Consider the following 16129-nt stretch of genomic DNA (forward strand, 5'->3'; position numbering starts at 1 on the left):
CCCAACATGAGCATGGCAAAAATGGTTTCCATACATCTAAATATCAATTGTTGGCTGTAACATCAGCAGACTGTTTGAATATATAGCCATAAACCTCAAATTACAGACAAGCTGGTTAGTGTACAGGGTGAAATTTTCTGTACGCTTATACAATAATTTGCATTTTGAATTCAAAATTTGGCCTCAGTGGCTGAGTGTTTTTGTCTTGCTGCCCTATCTTAATGGTTTTACATGGAGACCATCAAATCTAGCTCCTAAACTTTCAACTAAAAGAAATGCTACACGTCATTCTGTTTTCATATCCACACTTAAGCTGCTCCTATCCTGTGCTAATGCTCAGCTGCACTTTAATCCAGTTTCAAAAATATTTGTGCAGATTGGGTCCCTTTGACAGCAAGTTGCTCAGTGTTCAGTTTAGACAGATGGACAATTATCCCTCACAATTGCTCACAATTTTTCATGCTGTGAATTGCTTTTATTTGTGTGGGCAGGATTTTTTGGACATACAAATATGTGTGTCTATGAATTTAAGTTTACATATAGACTGGAAAAGCATCAATGTGGATGTAGCAAGCACAGCAACGAACTTTAAAATAAAAATTCCGAACTTGAATTTTTTTCAAGTTTTCCTCAATATGGTCTGTTGCAATTTGTTATACATCTTTTACGGTAGTGTATAACACTTACCTGATATCCAGAACTTCACTGAGCTCAATTCTAGAAATAAACTCACAGAAAGAATGGAGTAGCTATTTTTTTTTCATAGCATATTTTCATCTGTGTAATGTGGTACAATCTTGTCAACAACAGATTAACTCTCATAAAGAGTCAGGGATAAATTCATGATTATGCAGGAATATGTATCAATTTTAGATGCTAAATAAAAAGAAGTTAATGAATTCTATGGAAGATGAGCAGAAGTAATGGATCAAACACTAATGAAGGATGTTCTAATCATTATTGATGATTTAAATGCAAAGGTTGAAAAAAAACTGTAGGAAACTATAAACTAGGAAACTGCAATAATGTAGGACAATGGTTGATATGCAGAAAATGACCTATTTGCTGCTAACATGTTATTTCAACATCCCAAACAAGATCTCCAAACAGACAACACTGTTATCAAGCATTTACCAACAGATTGAAAAGTTTTTTGCTGACTAACACTGCTATTCATCAACTACTCACCACAGAAATATGCAACTGACTGACAAAGACTAAAAAGGATCAATCCCCATGAAACATATCTTCAAACTCACTTCCAAAGAATATATGATTGAGGTTAGAAAGGGATTCCAAAACCTGGATCTTGTGATAGAAAGCCTGAAAAACTGTGGGAGGAAATTAAAACAATTGTAAAAGAAAAGGCTAGAAAGTATATTACAAGAACTAGGGAAAAATGAAGGCAATACTGGCTCTCAAAGAAAGGTATAGACATTACTAAAGAAGTGAAACCCATATCTGAATTCAGAAAACTAGAGAACTAAATGAAGGCAATAAGAGATAAAGACAGATTTGAATTTGGAATGTTCAAGTAGAAGAACACAGCAAAACTGGAAGAACAAGAAATCTATTTAGAACATTAGAAAAAGTAGAAAATCATGGAAGCACTCCAAGCTCATGTCAATGTCATAAGGAACAATCAGGGAATGAATTTACTGACAAAACGTAACATTAAAAGAAGGTGGATAGAATACAAAGAGAGCCTTTACAAGAAGACCGAGTCAGATAAGATCACATTTGAGAGAGAAGAATTTGATGATGAACCAACAGTGCTTGAAAAGGAAGTCAAATGGGTATAAATCAATTGTCAAACAAGAAAGCCCCGAGGTGGATGAAATCTTCACGCACCTCAAAAAGAAAGCTGGCATGGAAGATTATGACAGCTCTGTGCCAAAAAAGCAACATGGCCCAAAGATGGAAAAGGACTACCATATATCTGCATCCAAATTTCTAAAAAAGGGAGACAGAACAGAACATTTAAATTATAGGACAACGTCTTTAATGCACGTGCTAACAAGATATTATTGAAAATCTTTCAAAAAAAAATATTAGATAGGGAAGTATAGTCAAATAGCAGATTTTTGGAGGAACTGGTGGGGGAGAGGGAGATCATATACATAGCTAATATTAAATGGCTGGTGGAAACAACAGGAGAATATTTAAAAGAACTCTATTTCTGTTTTATATTCTAAAGTTTTGATTGTGCTAATCATTAAATAATTTGGAAGATTCTCAAACCAATGAGTGTATTTAAGCACTTGATTTTTCTGATGGGAAATCTCTACAATAATTAGAATGCCCCCAAAGTGGGGTCACATAAAATTGTTTAACACTGTAAAAATCAGGCCAGGTTGCCTGCTCAGTCTATATAGTAAATAAAGCATATGTGTTAGGTGCCTGGAAGAATTGAAGGCTGGAATCAGTTAAAGGAAGGTTCATTGAAGGAATGCCAATAAATTCGGGTATGCAAATGAGCCCACCTTGGTTGCAGAAACTGAAGAAGGCCTCAGAACAATCATTCTGCCATTAAAATAGGAGAAGAAAAAGGCTAGGTTTTCTTCAAACTTTAAGATAACAAATATATATGTATAATAGAAAACTAGAATTTTAAGATAAACCATGAGAAAGTAGAAGTGGTTAACAAGTGTTATTTTCTATACTCCAGGACTAATCAATATAGTGGGTGTGCAAAATAGATTCAAAAAAGAATAATGATGAGCATAAAAGCATTGGAAATCCCACATAAACTCATTGAGGATTATGTCATTTCAATGAAAATTCAAGTTAAAGCCACCCACTCTGTACAAAAGTGAAAGAAAATTGGACGATGGTATTGGAAGAGGCTGATTTTCATTCCTTTTTATTTAATTTTCTTTTATGTATCAAATTTATGTCCCACTGCTCTCATAGTGTAAGGAAATCAAGTCTGGATGCTCATTGGCTGTGAGGGAAACAAAAAACTATTGCATTTTGGACCCTTCAGGTTGACTGATGCATCTATATGGAAAAGAATGTAATGTTGAGCGAAGTGGATGGAGAAAAGACTGAGAGCACATAAAGGGCTAGACAGAGGATTAGAACCTACAAATTGTTATGGCTCAAACCATTTTCCAACAAACCAACATGAACCATAGGGAACAGAAACCTTTTAACGAGTCTTATGAATCCCCAGTTAAAAGGCTGCTGCAAACTAATTGACTTTGATAAGCACAAACCTTGCCAAACTGTGTGAAACTGCCAAGAATCACAGATAAGAAATATTTCACAACACAAGAGTCTTCAAATACCAACTTAAGATACTGTAATGTCCACGAGGCTGAGTTTCAAAAATGTCTTTGCTTCCTGCAAAGAACGTTCACTTCACAGCTGGCTTTTATCTTCTTGAAGGAGAGGCCATTACCTTGTAGCCTTACTCCCAAGTTGCCCATGCTGTTGCAATTGCTCTTTCCTGCAAGCAATCCTGTGCACATGCGCACTTGGCACAGTCTCCTTGGGAACCTCCTCATCACTGCTGCCAGCCCCCACAATCTCTGAAGGTAGCAGTCCACTCCCTAATGGTCCTGGCCTCTCATCTGAGTCCTTGCTCTCCTCGGCCGTCCACACCTACTGCCGGGTAACCACAACACAGATAACACCTGTAAGAAATGTGAAATGTGACAAAAGACAGGATAGCTTGAAGAGTTTTAACTACAACCTGATGGAACATAACAGATTTAAGGAAGATCAGTCAACAGTATTCTAACAGGGATAATGATAAAGGCTAAGTTTGTATTCATACAGTGGAGGATAGCCTTTCCCAGTGAATCTTTGCAGCTGTCACTGTGGAGATGCATGGGGGTTGCAAGGGAGTAGAGTCAATGATAAAAGTACATAATAGCAACATTTATGTCATGTTACCCTGCACATGTCAATGTTTTGACATCACTGTGGTTCACTGCAGACCCTTCTGTGAAAGTTTAAAAACCAAAATTATGTCTAATACTATAGCACTATTTCCACCCCAGTGGGTGGGAAAGGCTATAGATTTAACATTATTATTATTATTATTATTATTATTATTATTATTATTATTATTATTATTATTATTATTATTATTGGATTTATTGGTAGTTTCTGAATAGCCACATATGGATATGAATAGCCACATCTGCAATGTTAGCCTTTTGTTTACTATTTTTCACTGAAACTATGGCTTAAAGACTAAGATATTGATTAAAGAAATCAATTTGGGCTTAAAAAGTAATTATTTTTCATTCAAGTGTTACTAGTGTAGTAATGTATAAGGAATGGTCAAAGTATCTGACAAACCAGTCCAGTCAATCTCATATATATTGTTCTGCATCAGGCTGATAGTAGAAGTGCTGGATTATCTTTTCCAAAGCCTCTTCTTGGTTTTTCTGTAGAAGAAGATTTCTAAAACATCCAGACAAATATGACCAGCCTGGTATCCAAGGGGACTGTTGCTGGGCTGACTGAACTTCCCCTTCAGCTAAGTTCTTGAATGAAACAATTTAATTTGCAAGGCAGAAAAATATTATTTAAAGAATCCCTCAGACAGAGGCACAGGAAGAGAGAGAAAGAGACAGAGATAATACCTCTGTGCATGAGTGACTAATCTGGATAGCCTAAGAAAGATGAGTCTCTGCTGTCAATAAATCAACTCATTTTGTTTTCTTTCCACCTGTCGTCCATGTGATTTGCCCGTATGAACAATTCTACTGCATGAAACCCCATAGGGATGATATCCGTATCACAGAAAGAACTGTGGCCATAGATCACTTTGGTGCCTTGGCTAATTTTAAAATAAGCGTGGCAGGTGCTCTTTTCTTTGAGATTACTTAGAGCCAATGCCTGGAAAATAAGGGATGATATTCTTCCCTGGCCAGCATTATTCATTTTCCTTTCTGCTCTTCATAGAACTTACCGTGGGCTAAATAGCAACTGAATTGAAATTCAATATTCTGGCATAAAACTAGCAATAGTTATCAGCAACTTTCTTTGAGATGTCTCTCAATGGTCAAGACCAAGATACAAAATGCCTGTGCTCAGTCCAGACAATGTGTTTGTTGTATATTATGCAAGTTTAATCAGGTACTAGGTTCTCCTAACCCAAAAACTTGGAGGAAAAGTTTCAGCCTGTACATAGGTACACTACAAGCTTGTATTTTCAAGAGTAACATGATTTAAGGGGTAGAGAGTAAGGGATGAAAAAGTATGATAATGCTTTTCATGACACACATTACATGATAAAGTTCTGCATTGAACTGACCAGTAGGTACAATGCCAATGTTTGCTTCTGAAGAAAAATGCAAATTAGGACAAGTTCTTAAGAAAAAAAATGATCAAAACCAAATTATAATTAATTCATGGTCTACCTAAATTTAAATGTTATCTATTAGCACACACAGAGAGAGAGAGAGATTGTACCTATTTACCAATGAGTTCTCAAAGACAGAGCTGATCAAAGAAAAAGAAATGGCAAACCCTTGTTTTTGCATCACAGGCTCTGCTGAACATATAGTAGATGCGTGGATCTGTTTTGTTGTCTCCAAAATTTCCTTAAATCTCAAGTTCTTTTATCATATTTATAAAGACATTTGTGAAGTTAGGAATAATTTTATCAAACAAACAGAAAAGAACCAAAATTTCCTCAAATAGATGAGAAAACGTCTGAGCTACAGCTAAGTCTTTCATCTCCTTGAAAGTGATGATGAAAAAAAAAACCAAGACAGATCTATAGGGTGAAAGGAGAATATTTCATACATGTCACTAAACAAAATGCATGCAAGTGAATGAATAAGATGGAAATCTGGGGATCAAAACAAATATTGCAGCAATAGACCAGAGCAAGATGAGGAAGAGGCAATGAAAGAAGAGATGATCAAAGAGCAAAATAGAAGAACTGGGATACATTTTCAACAACGTACACAAAGCTACTTTGAGATACAATATAGGGGACAGATGCAATCAAAGCAGCAGCCAAAAAATGAGTTTCAATAGTTTGAGGATTCACAATAGCAACGTAGCTTGACAGAGAAAGAAAATATTTTTTTCCTGAGGTCTATACAACTCATTTGCCTGCTAAAACTTACCTATGTTATTGAGGAGGAACAATATGGTCCTTTCATTGTTAAATTCTTTTTCACTTCAGATTAGAATTGAGTTCTTAATAAAAAGAGTCACTTTACCTCTTGTGTTTTTACCTTTATATAAATGAACAACACAAGGGTTCAGAAGTGAAGCTTAATTCCTATGCAGCAAATACGATATCCTAGAAATCTGTTGTTTATTGTTATTGGTTTTTTTTTAAAAAAAAACAATTATTGTTATATTTTTGAAGAAAATGTGAATATTACTGAACCTTCCAACTTTAGAGGACCAGCAGAGGGCTAAGGGTCCAGCTGCACATTATGAGCAGCCTTTAGAGACTGGCACTTTGCTGGTATTATCTGAGCAGTGGCAGGCTTTTTAAAAAGGACGGGGAGGGAAAAAACAGAGAAGATAGGTTTAAAAGGGGTGGAGACTAAAGGATGCTCTGAGGCCACCATTAGAAATGAAACTTGTCAGTGCAGAAGGCCAATTGGAGCGCTTTGCACAAATATATTATACTTAAAAACAACTAGCTGCCACCAAGAAGACAAACAGACAATCAGACATTTCCTGACAGTGGCTAAAGTAGATACCTTTGATGTGAGCCATATATTTACATACATGGAGAAAGAAAAAAAAAAGATCTCTGTGGTTAAGCAGGTATTGAGATGGCTGTGGTGGTGCAGTGATTAGAATGTAGTACTACAGGCTACTTCTGCTGAGTGCCAGCAGTTTTACAGTTTCAATTCCCTCTGGCTCAAGGTTGATTCAGCCTTCCATCTTTCCAAGGTTGGTAAAATGTGGACCCAGGTTTGTTGGAGACTGTGTAAACTGCTTAGAGTGGGCTGTAAAGCACTGTATATAAGTCTAAGTGCTATTGCTATTACTATTTTATGGTACTGGGTGCCTCTCAATAACTTATTATAAAAACAAACAACCCGGTGATATGACATCAGAAATGCACCACTAGCATTGAGAATATAAGTGAAGTAGAACTGGACAGAATGGAAAGAAGAGCAGTTGTACAGGTAGTCCTTGATGTACAAATATTTATTTGGTGACTATTTGAAGTTACAACGGCACTAAAAATAACTGTTGTAACTGTTTTTCATACTTACAACTGTTGCAGCATACACATGGTCACATGATCAAAATTTGGATGGTTGCACTGTCCCGGGGTCATGTTTTGCGATCTTCTGACAAGCAAAGTCATTGGCGAAGTCAGGCTCACTTAAAAATTATGTTACTAACTTAACTACAGTGATTCACTTAACAACTGTGGCAAGAAAGGTCATAAAATGAGGCAAAACTCATTTAACCACTGTCTCGCTTAACAGCAGAAATTTTAGGCTCAGTTGTGGTTGTAAGGACTGCTGTACCTGCCATAGTGAAGAATCAACTGAATGAGTTTATTCCTGGATTATAGCTCACATGGAAAATAAAAGCTCACATTAGAAAATGCCTGGACTCCAAAGAATTAAAGACATTGATTCAAAGAAAGCATTATCACATCCTGGCATGAGTGCAACACTTTGCAGAACTGGCTGGTGCAGAACAATTTTCCAAGCTGGATGGATCAGTCTAATTTTGGCACATAGTACTGAATTAAAAAAGAACTCATGTCTGTATGTTTAACATGTCACTCCTGCAGTTTTGTGCATATGGCCTTTGGGTTGGTTTCTGCTTCTGAAGTGTTTCACTGGGCCATGCAACAACTGATAGAAAGCATTCCAGTGACAACGTAGAATGTCATACTTCTATATGGCACCATAAAATCCACAATGGTTGAGTATAACTGGTACTAGAAAAAGCCAAAAATATTCAATGAACAAAAGGGAATGCTGTTTCAAAGTTCAAGAAATACAGAACTGGGAAAAACATTAATGAAAGATAATGTTAAACCACACCAAAATAAAAAGCATGACATGCCAGAACTGGCATGCCACAAAGGCTTAAAAAATCTGGGGCATGGTAAATTATGCCTCCAAATTTATTCTCACACCACAAATCTGCAAGCATTAATTTGCAAAGATGCCATCTGGCATCATCCTACCTCACTCATTAGGGTTCACAATTTTAGCCAGCCTATATGAAGGGCACATAGAGATTGAGAAATCCAGAGACAATACCATGCACTGAAGTACAGACAGTTTAATATAAGTTCTGTCAGACTTGTTAGCCTAGCTTGCCAATAAAATCTTTCAGAGAGGAGAATTTTGGGGGGCCCTGGGGGGAAAAAGAAGGCATTTACTCATTCATACTACATGATAAAAATTATGCTGTGATTATTTATGACACTCCCTGCCAGCTTCCTACAGCAACGTCAATGGGGAACCTGGCAGGAAATTGGAAGTCGCTTTTATTCCTACTGCTTTTTTGCCTGCCTGTGGTCATTCTGTTTCTCTGATTAGATAAGGAAATATCTCTGAAAGGAGGGCTCGATAGTTATGGGTTGTTTAGCAGCATATAGGTTTAAACATGTGATGTAAAATTCTAAATATCTATAATGATATGGCAGAAGCTGACGTTAGGATGGTCAAGATTTTCTTGAGAATCCAGGGATGGTAATAATCCTTGTCTTCCTTTTAGGAATGATGAGATATTTCCTATAGTTCATAGTGTTGTAAGTTCCCATTTTGTTTGGGAAGAACAATAATGACACCACTTCCAATCATAGATTTCAAGAAGCACAACAAAGATTTTGTAACATTTAGTTAAAGACTGAAAGACATAATCGCAATCCTATTCCTATGACAGAACTATGTCTTCTTGTTCATTCTTACTAGGAGAAAATGTCAGAGCAAAAATTCCCAAATAATGGAGACTTCAAGCCAAAGTTGAAGTGCAAAGCTCACCACAATTCAATTGGGTCAAACTAGAATCAAAATAGACTCAGTTTTATGTAACTGAAAACAGTCTCTAGCTTTACCCAGCAACCTGATCAGTCTCAAGGAATATCAGCAGAAAGTTTAGAATAACTGGCAATAACAAAGAATATGTTGTTACTATATGAGTTATATGGCACAGATATGTAATGACTTACCTGACTGTAGACCTATATGCAATACTTCAAGAGTGTTGAATGTTGCATGATTAAATTATTTTATTTTAGAAAGAGGGGACGTGAGGATATTGTTATTTATTAACAATTGAATCTACCCATATGGAATAATGGCATGGGTTTTTTTTGCAATACATCACATTCTTTGTTCCAGCATGAGCTGAAACTGTGCTGATCTTAATAAACAATGTTGGTTTACCTCTTGAATCACCTCTGGCATCATAAATAAACATATCAATTGCAAAGATGTTTGACTCTAGGCCTTTGCCTAGCCATGCAACAAAGATACTTCCTAGAGCTCTCTGACTCACATTCAGTGGGGAAAAGGTAGATAGGATGACCAGATGAAACACCATCTAAGGCAGAGTACCCCAACTTTTTCAGCTTTGTAGACTGGTGGTAGGGGGAGAGAGGGGATGGTTCTGCATGCATGCCTTCACCCACTGCTGGTAAGAGTAGAAATGCATGTGTGCACTTGCCCACTACTTCCATGACCCAGTTATGAAAGGCTCAAGACCGAGTTGTGGGCCACAACCTGGGGTTGGGGACCCTTTATCTAAGGTGTCCTGTTTGCTCCCAGGTAGGCCCTGCTGGTAATCAATACATGAGAACCAGAGATGGTATTCAGCAGGTTCTGACCAGTTCTAGAAAACCGGTAGTGGAAATTTTGAGTAGTTCGGAAAACTGGCAAATACCACCTCTGACTGGAGATTTTAAGGTATCCTTCCCCTGCCATGCCCACCAAGCCACGCCCACAGAACCAGTAGTAAAAAAAAAATTGAATCCCACCACTGATGAGAACACCACACATCCACCATTGAAAAGTTGAGACCTATTCATACATGAACACTTGTATTATCATATAATGTTTTTGAGGGCCAAATCCAAATCAGTGCACTTCGAGCAAATTGCTTTTCATGGAGAAAGTTAGGTAATCTTCTTGCCATTCTTTCATCACAGAAGGTATCATATTTGAATCAGATCTGAGATATTTTTGGAAAGCTTGTCCATCTGAAATCACTTGGACATATTATAACATGCTTCATACTCCTAGGTTGAATGTGGAATTGGAGAAAACTAATGAAACAGTGATCCTAAATGCAGAAGGAGATACTTCCAGAAACACCTCATGGGCTTTCCTATTATCTGGACTTAATATACCCATACAATATTCCTGTTGCTTTTTTTTCTGAATTTTAGCATGCACGGTGTGTTATCAGCTTCCTTCTGGTTACTTGCCTCCCCGCCCACAAATAATTACTGATGCACTCATAGGCACCAATAAAAGTCTGCAAGAAAAACAATTTGGCTGTGATTGTACATTCTTTTACATTTTATGGGCATTCATAAAACTAGACAAAAAGCAAAGAAATTGCACCTACAATTATAACAATATTCTTTGTACCGTACACGATGAAAATACCCTTTGCCATAATCCTGTGTGTGTATCTATCAAGGTGACGGCATGCCCCTTCTCTGTGTTAAATCGGTTATCCCGCCCCCCCCTCCACTAACATCCCTGAACAGCATCTCTGCATTGACATCCTAGGGACTGATTCTCCCCGTGGCACAGCTTTCTAACTCCCAAGTTATACCATTATGGCAGAGTATATGGATTCAGAAGCACTTCCCTTTCCTCTCTCAGGGCCCTGCCAGCTGTGTTAGGCCCAGTTCCACATATTTACAGGTGAAGCCACATTGTAGCAACTGACACAGACAGATGACATATTTATTAGCTTGCCAAGGCCTCCCTTGTTTATAGAAGGCTCACCCAGCTAAACAAAACAGTCTGCTTCCCATTGGCTAATTGAGATGCTCTCCCATTGAGAGCCTCAGCAAAGCGCTTGATGAGGCATAAAATGATGATTAATTAATTGACTGCACAGTTGATCATCAAACTGAGAGGTTTATGATGCTCACAGCGGTCAGCAGACTCTCTTCAACATCTAACAGCATGCTCTGTCCTGCTGCTGTCTTTGTTATGACCTGATCTGGGATACCTTCATTCAGGCATGTGGGAGGGGAAAAAGTTTTGGGTGAAAGACTTGATGATGTATGGATCCTTTGGAATACTTTCAGAAGTCCATCCCTTATCTGAGATGAAATGTGAATGCAACCCTCAAACCCTTTTTCTTTTCTGGTATGGAAAACAAAACCTTTTGATTTTTTTTTTTTAATACTCACCAGAGGTGGTAATCAGCAGGTTCTGACCAGTTTTGGAGAACCAGTAGTGGAAATTTTGAGTAAGTCAAAGAACCAGCAAATACCACCTCTGACTGGAAAATTTACAGTATCTTTCTCCTGCCACGCTCACCAAGCCACACCCACAGAACCGGTAGTAAAAAAAAATGAATCCCACCACTGATACTCACCATTGCTTTCCATGTCCGACAGCTGATATTAGAGCATGCAAAAACTGATCCTGTGGCCCTATAATGAAACTGAAAATCTGACTGTACTTGATCAATGACATTCAATACTACTGATGTTTGAAGAGAGCCAATGGTTGGTGTTTAGTATTTAGGAGCTTCCGTGTGGATGATATTTAGCATTTGATCATTTGGAAAGCTCTGAAGATTGCAGACTGCATACTTCTCAAAAATAATGTAGACTTGTCGAAAAGCCAAAGCAAAGGAAGAATCTGAAAATGAATTTGAATGGATGGTGGAGTTTGAAAAACCTTATTAAAAATATGAATTTGAATACCCAATTTACACAATTTCTTTTAGTGGCAAAACAGTTATTTGACAAGAGATCCAGACTATGTAGGAAACTCCTTGCCTGTTACTACTTGGGCTTTAGGTAATAGTGATCTTCTACATAATCTTCCTAATCTTCCCAAAAGAGCCCAGCCAAACATCATTGGTGAAAGAGTTTAGCAAACCTGGGCACTTTAGTCCTCTGGGAATTAAAAACAGCCAACTTAAAGAAGAGGAGGGCATTCAGACTTCTTAATAAACTCCATGAGATTTTACAATAAAATCCTATGCTCCCAGTGAAAAAGCTCAAAATTCAATTACATGTTCTCTTGACTAGGCAACCAAAGTGAGGGTCCTCAACTTTTGGGCTTTGATATCTATGTATAGAAAATTAGCAAATAGCACTTAGACATAAATTTATATACCACTTCACAGTGCTTTACAGTCCTCTCTAAGTGGTTTACAGAGTCAACATATGACCCCCAACAATCTGGATCCTCATTTCACTGACCTTGGAAGGATGGAAGGCTTAGTCAACCTTGAGTCAATGAAAATCGAATTGCCAAACTGTTGGCAGCTGGCAGTCAGCAGAAGTAGTCTGCAGTACTGCCTTCTAACCACTGTGCCACCACATCCAGATCACTAGACACAGGAAATAGTTGAAAGCCTCACCTTCATTAAAAAGTTTTGATGCATCCCTTCAAATTATTTAACATTCCTATGGATTAAATTTCTTCTCCTTCCACAATGCTTCACAGTAAATATGTACAAAATGTTTCTCTGAGATTTTCTGCAATATATTGGTCTTTCCTCTGTATAAATGTTCCACCAGCCATCCACATGAACCATTTGCTAATTTCTTGTAAAAAGCAGAGAAACATCAGATATCCTTCCCAAAGAAAAACCAGTGGCTACTGCATTGCATGATTGTCATCCAAATCTCATTTTCTAGCAAGTCACCCAATGGTATACAAAATGTATACAAAATGAAAACCTCAATTTTTAGTTTTTCATTCTTCAGTATAAGTTGAATCAATGTGGTAAAAACATAATAGAGTTTAAACATCTTTAGGACAAGTCTGGATTTTTCTTATTCTTGGATGAGTCCCTAAATCATTTTATTGAGATAATGGCATAAGATGCTTTCATACACTGAGGCTGTAACTAGAATAACTAGTACAATTTAGATTCAGCCTAAAAGATCCAGATAATACAATTATATACACTGGAAAGAGCAAACTGAGCTTTACAAATTATTTTCCAATATGTGCAAAAGTAATGAAGAAACAAACACCAGATTAACCCTAACCCTAACCTGAGCATACTTGGGCAAAGAGGGTTAACCATACTGTAGGATGACTGAAGAACAGTCTCTTGTTAGATATGCAATAGAAGGAAAAAACAGGTAGGCATTGTTCTTCCTCCCTAAAAAGGAGTGAGAATATCTCAAGTGCCAGAAGGAAATAATTTATGGTATACGAACTCTAAGTTCTTCAGCTGCAGCTTTTATCAAGGGCACTACAAAATCAAACCAAATATATAGCTTATGCAGGTAAAAATGTGATGTATACATGAGATAAGATAAAACAAATTCAGCACAATATATTGTTTACATCTACAACAAAGAAGGCACATTTCTGAAATGCATATTTTATAATTCAACTTATTTTATCTTGAAAACACGAAAACAAATATGCCTGTCAATGAATTTGAAGTTAATGCAAAGAGCAGCCATTTGCAAGATGAAAAATATCCACTTTTAAAGAGGAAAAAGTCCAATCTAATTAAAATCAATATTTTAAAACAGTGTTTTGGGGGCTCATCTTTTATCATCGTTTTCATGCTCTACATTCTCATATAAAACCAAATGACTGCACAAGTTTTCCACCTCTCCAAAAGGCTTCAGCATTTTTGCTCTTTCCTTATCATTATGTAAAAAGGAAGAGGAGTAGTTTTCTTTAAACAGAATGCACCTCTAGCTGGGGTTACTAGCTAAAATATGTTGATTAGAAATGACTAGAAATTGAATTTTACTTGTGTTAAATTAAATAAGTTGTTTATTTGTTTTGGATTTGCAATATGCATTATCTGTCTTTGTCAGCTCCACCTACCTCAATTTCCTTTCCTGCTTGCAAGAAAAAACAGGAAGGTGAGAGCTGTGCGTGTGGCCCTGAACCCCTGAATGAAAGGTGAGACAACAAATAATTTAATAAATAAGCAAACTATCTAAAACGCATTGTGTAATTTCCTGCTCACATTTGGGATACTTCTCCCTGCTTTTTAACCAATTAAATCTGTAACAGAAATAGTTCCTGTCTGATAGAAGAAAGCTCCAGTAGTTCCCCAGAGTGAATAACATCTGTAAGGTTAGGACCCCCATATCTTGGGCGGGAAAATTCTAGATATACTCACTAGATGGCAGCAAAGAGTTGTGCAGGATTCTATATTTCCTTGCTGCCATCTGTGATCACTTGGATTTTTGCAGCCTATCTAAATCATCATATGAATTCTATTTGATGCAAGACATTGGACTAAGTCAGAAGCAGGGGGTCCAGACTCTCTGGGGAGGTTGTTTTACAATAAGGCAAAGGGTTTTCATGCTATTTCTGAAGGCTCCTCATTCCTGGGCAATCCTTTCTCTTTCCCAGATATAGTATATAGCAGACTGGGCAGTGATTAGCCAGAAAGAAAACGGTTGAGAATGCCGATGGATCGATTAAGGGAAGACATATGGAAGGATAACACTGCTCTCTGGGTTCATCCTGCAACCTTGTATATTTTACTCCCTGTAAGGATGATGTTGGCCAAAGAGAAAGAGAAGGTCCAGGATGGAATAAATGGCATCTAAAATCCTGTTTCTAAGTTTGCATTTTAACACTGTAATAAAAATCTCCTGGGCTTAGCTGTTAATGGCTAGGCACCATTTGGCAGTACTTAACTAAGGACATGCCAGTTATCTATAAAGGAATTAAATCAGTTTGGTGTTTTTCCTATGGCTACCAGAGCTGAGGTCAATTTGTGTAATCCATTTAGTTTGGTTCAAGTGCAAATTGATTTATTTGCACTGGGTTGACAAAACAATCACATCAAATCAGCTGCTGAATGGATAAGTATTTTACAAAATGAAATCTTCCATTTTGCTGAAAGCCAGTCGGCATTACTGAGAAATATATTAACAGGAAAGTTGAAATGTGCTTTTTATGCAAGATGTAAACATGTGAAAACATGGCTCTACCACACGCGATCTGTGAGACATTCCCTAGTTCAATGAAATGAATAGGACAGCTATTCAGTATTAGACCTTGTCAATGGATAACTTTTTATTTCCAGTGAGGTTACCACTAAAATGACTCGAAAACATTTTAGTTTCAAAACTAAAACATTTTATGTATTTGGCCAAATCAAAAAATGGAACAGCATGATTCAGCTAAAAGCTGTATAATAATAATAATGTATTTTATTTATGTATTTTTAGTGTATTTTAATAAAATTGATAAACTATGAAGATAATTGGAAACAGTTGGAAATTTATTAAATGAACTTGGCTCTATCTTTAGATATTGTCATTACATTTCTAACATTAAAGTTGGCAGAACAAATTTGGAATTTGTGGGAAAGAAGCTTAATTTTAACCTTTAGACATATGATACATTTATACTTTTGAATAATTTCAATTTAATAATTGACGGTAAATGTTTTCTGAGAAAGGAGCTAATAGGATATTAATGCTTCAGACAGGTTTTTGCTGATCAAATCTTTCAACCATATCAATAATCATAAGTAGAATTTGGATTGTCTACAATTGCAACATGACTGAATATTCAATTAAATGTGCACATTATCAGGATTAAAAATTGTTGGATTATTCTGAATCCATAATTTATTTTACAGACAATTAAAAGACATTGTTAAAGTGGGTATTAATTTTCTGAAAGAACTTTAGAGGAAAGCGTAGGAATATACCATGATAATAAATCAGGGTTTTTTTAGTAGCATTAGCATTGAAAAACCCTATGATGAGTAAGGTTTTTCAATGCTAATGCTACTAATACTACTAATACAATACTGTGTATATTTAACTAAGTACAACAGTAACTCAACTAAGGTTATGGAATGGATTAAACCCCTTCTTAGGGCTATCAGATCTGCATGGCAAATGTCTAGACCAGTGTTTCTTAACTTTTTTTATTCTCAGGACCCATCAGGAACTTAAAAAAATTATGAAGGACATAAAAAAGTCTTTGCTTGTATGGGTTATATTTACCAAAATTAAAGA

General features: G+C 36.7%; 1 long non-coding RNA gene across 1 annotated transcript; it reads right to left on the reverse strand.

The window, feature by feature from the left end:
- Positions 1-2847: 2847 nt before the first annotated feature.
- On the reverse strand, positions 2848-6444 carry LOC148126298 (uncharacterized). The gene is made up of 2 exons (XR_015743074.1): positions 6096-6444; positions 2848-3638 (listed from the first exon to the last, which is right to left on the reverse strand). It is a non-coding gene; the product is annotated as an uncharacterized LOC148126298 (long non-coding RNA).
- Positions 6445-16129: the final 9685 nt, after the last annotated feature.

Source organism: Pseudonaja textilis, chromosome 3 (genome assembly GCF_049901715.1).
Source record: "Pseudonaja textilis isolate UNSWEBS1 chromosome 3, rPseTex1.2, whole genome shotgun sequence".
NCBI lineage: Eukaryota > Metazoa > Chordata > Lepidosauria > Squamata > Elapidae > Pseudonaja > Pseudonaja textilis.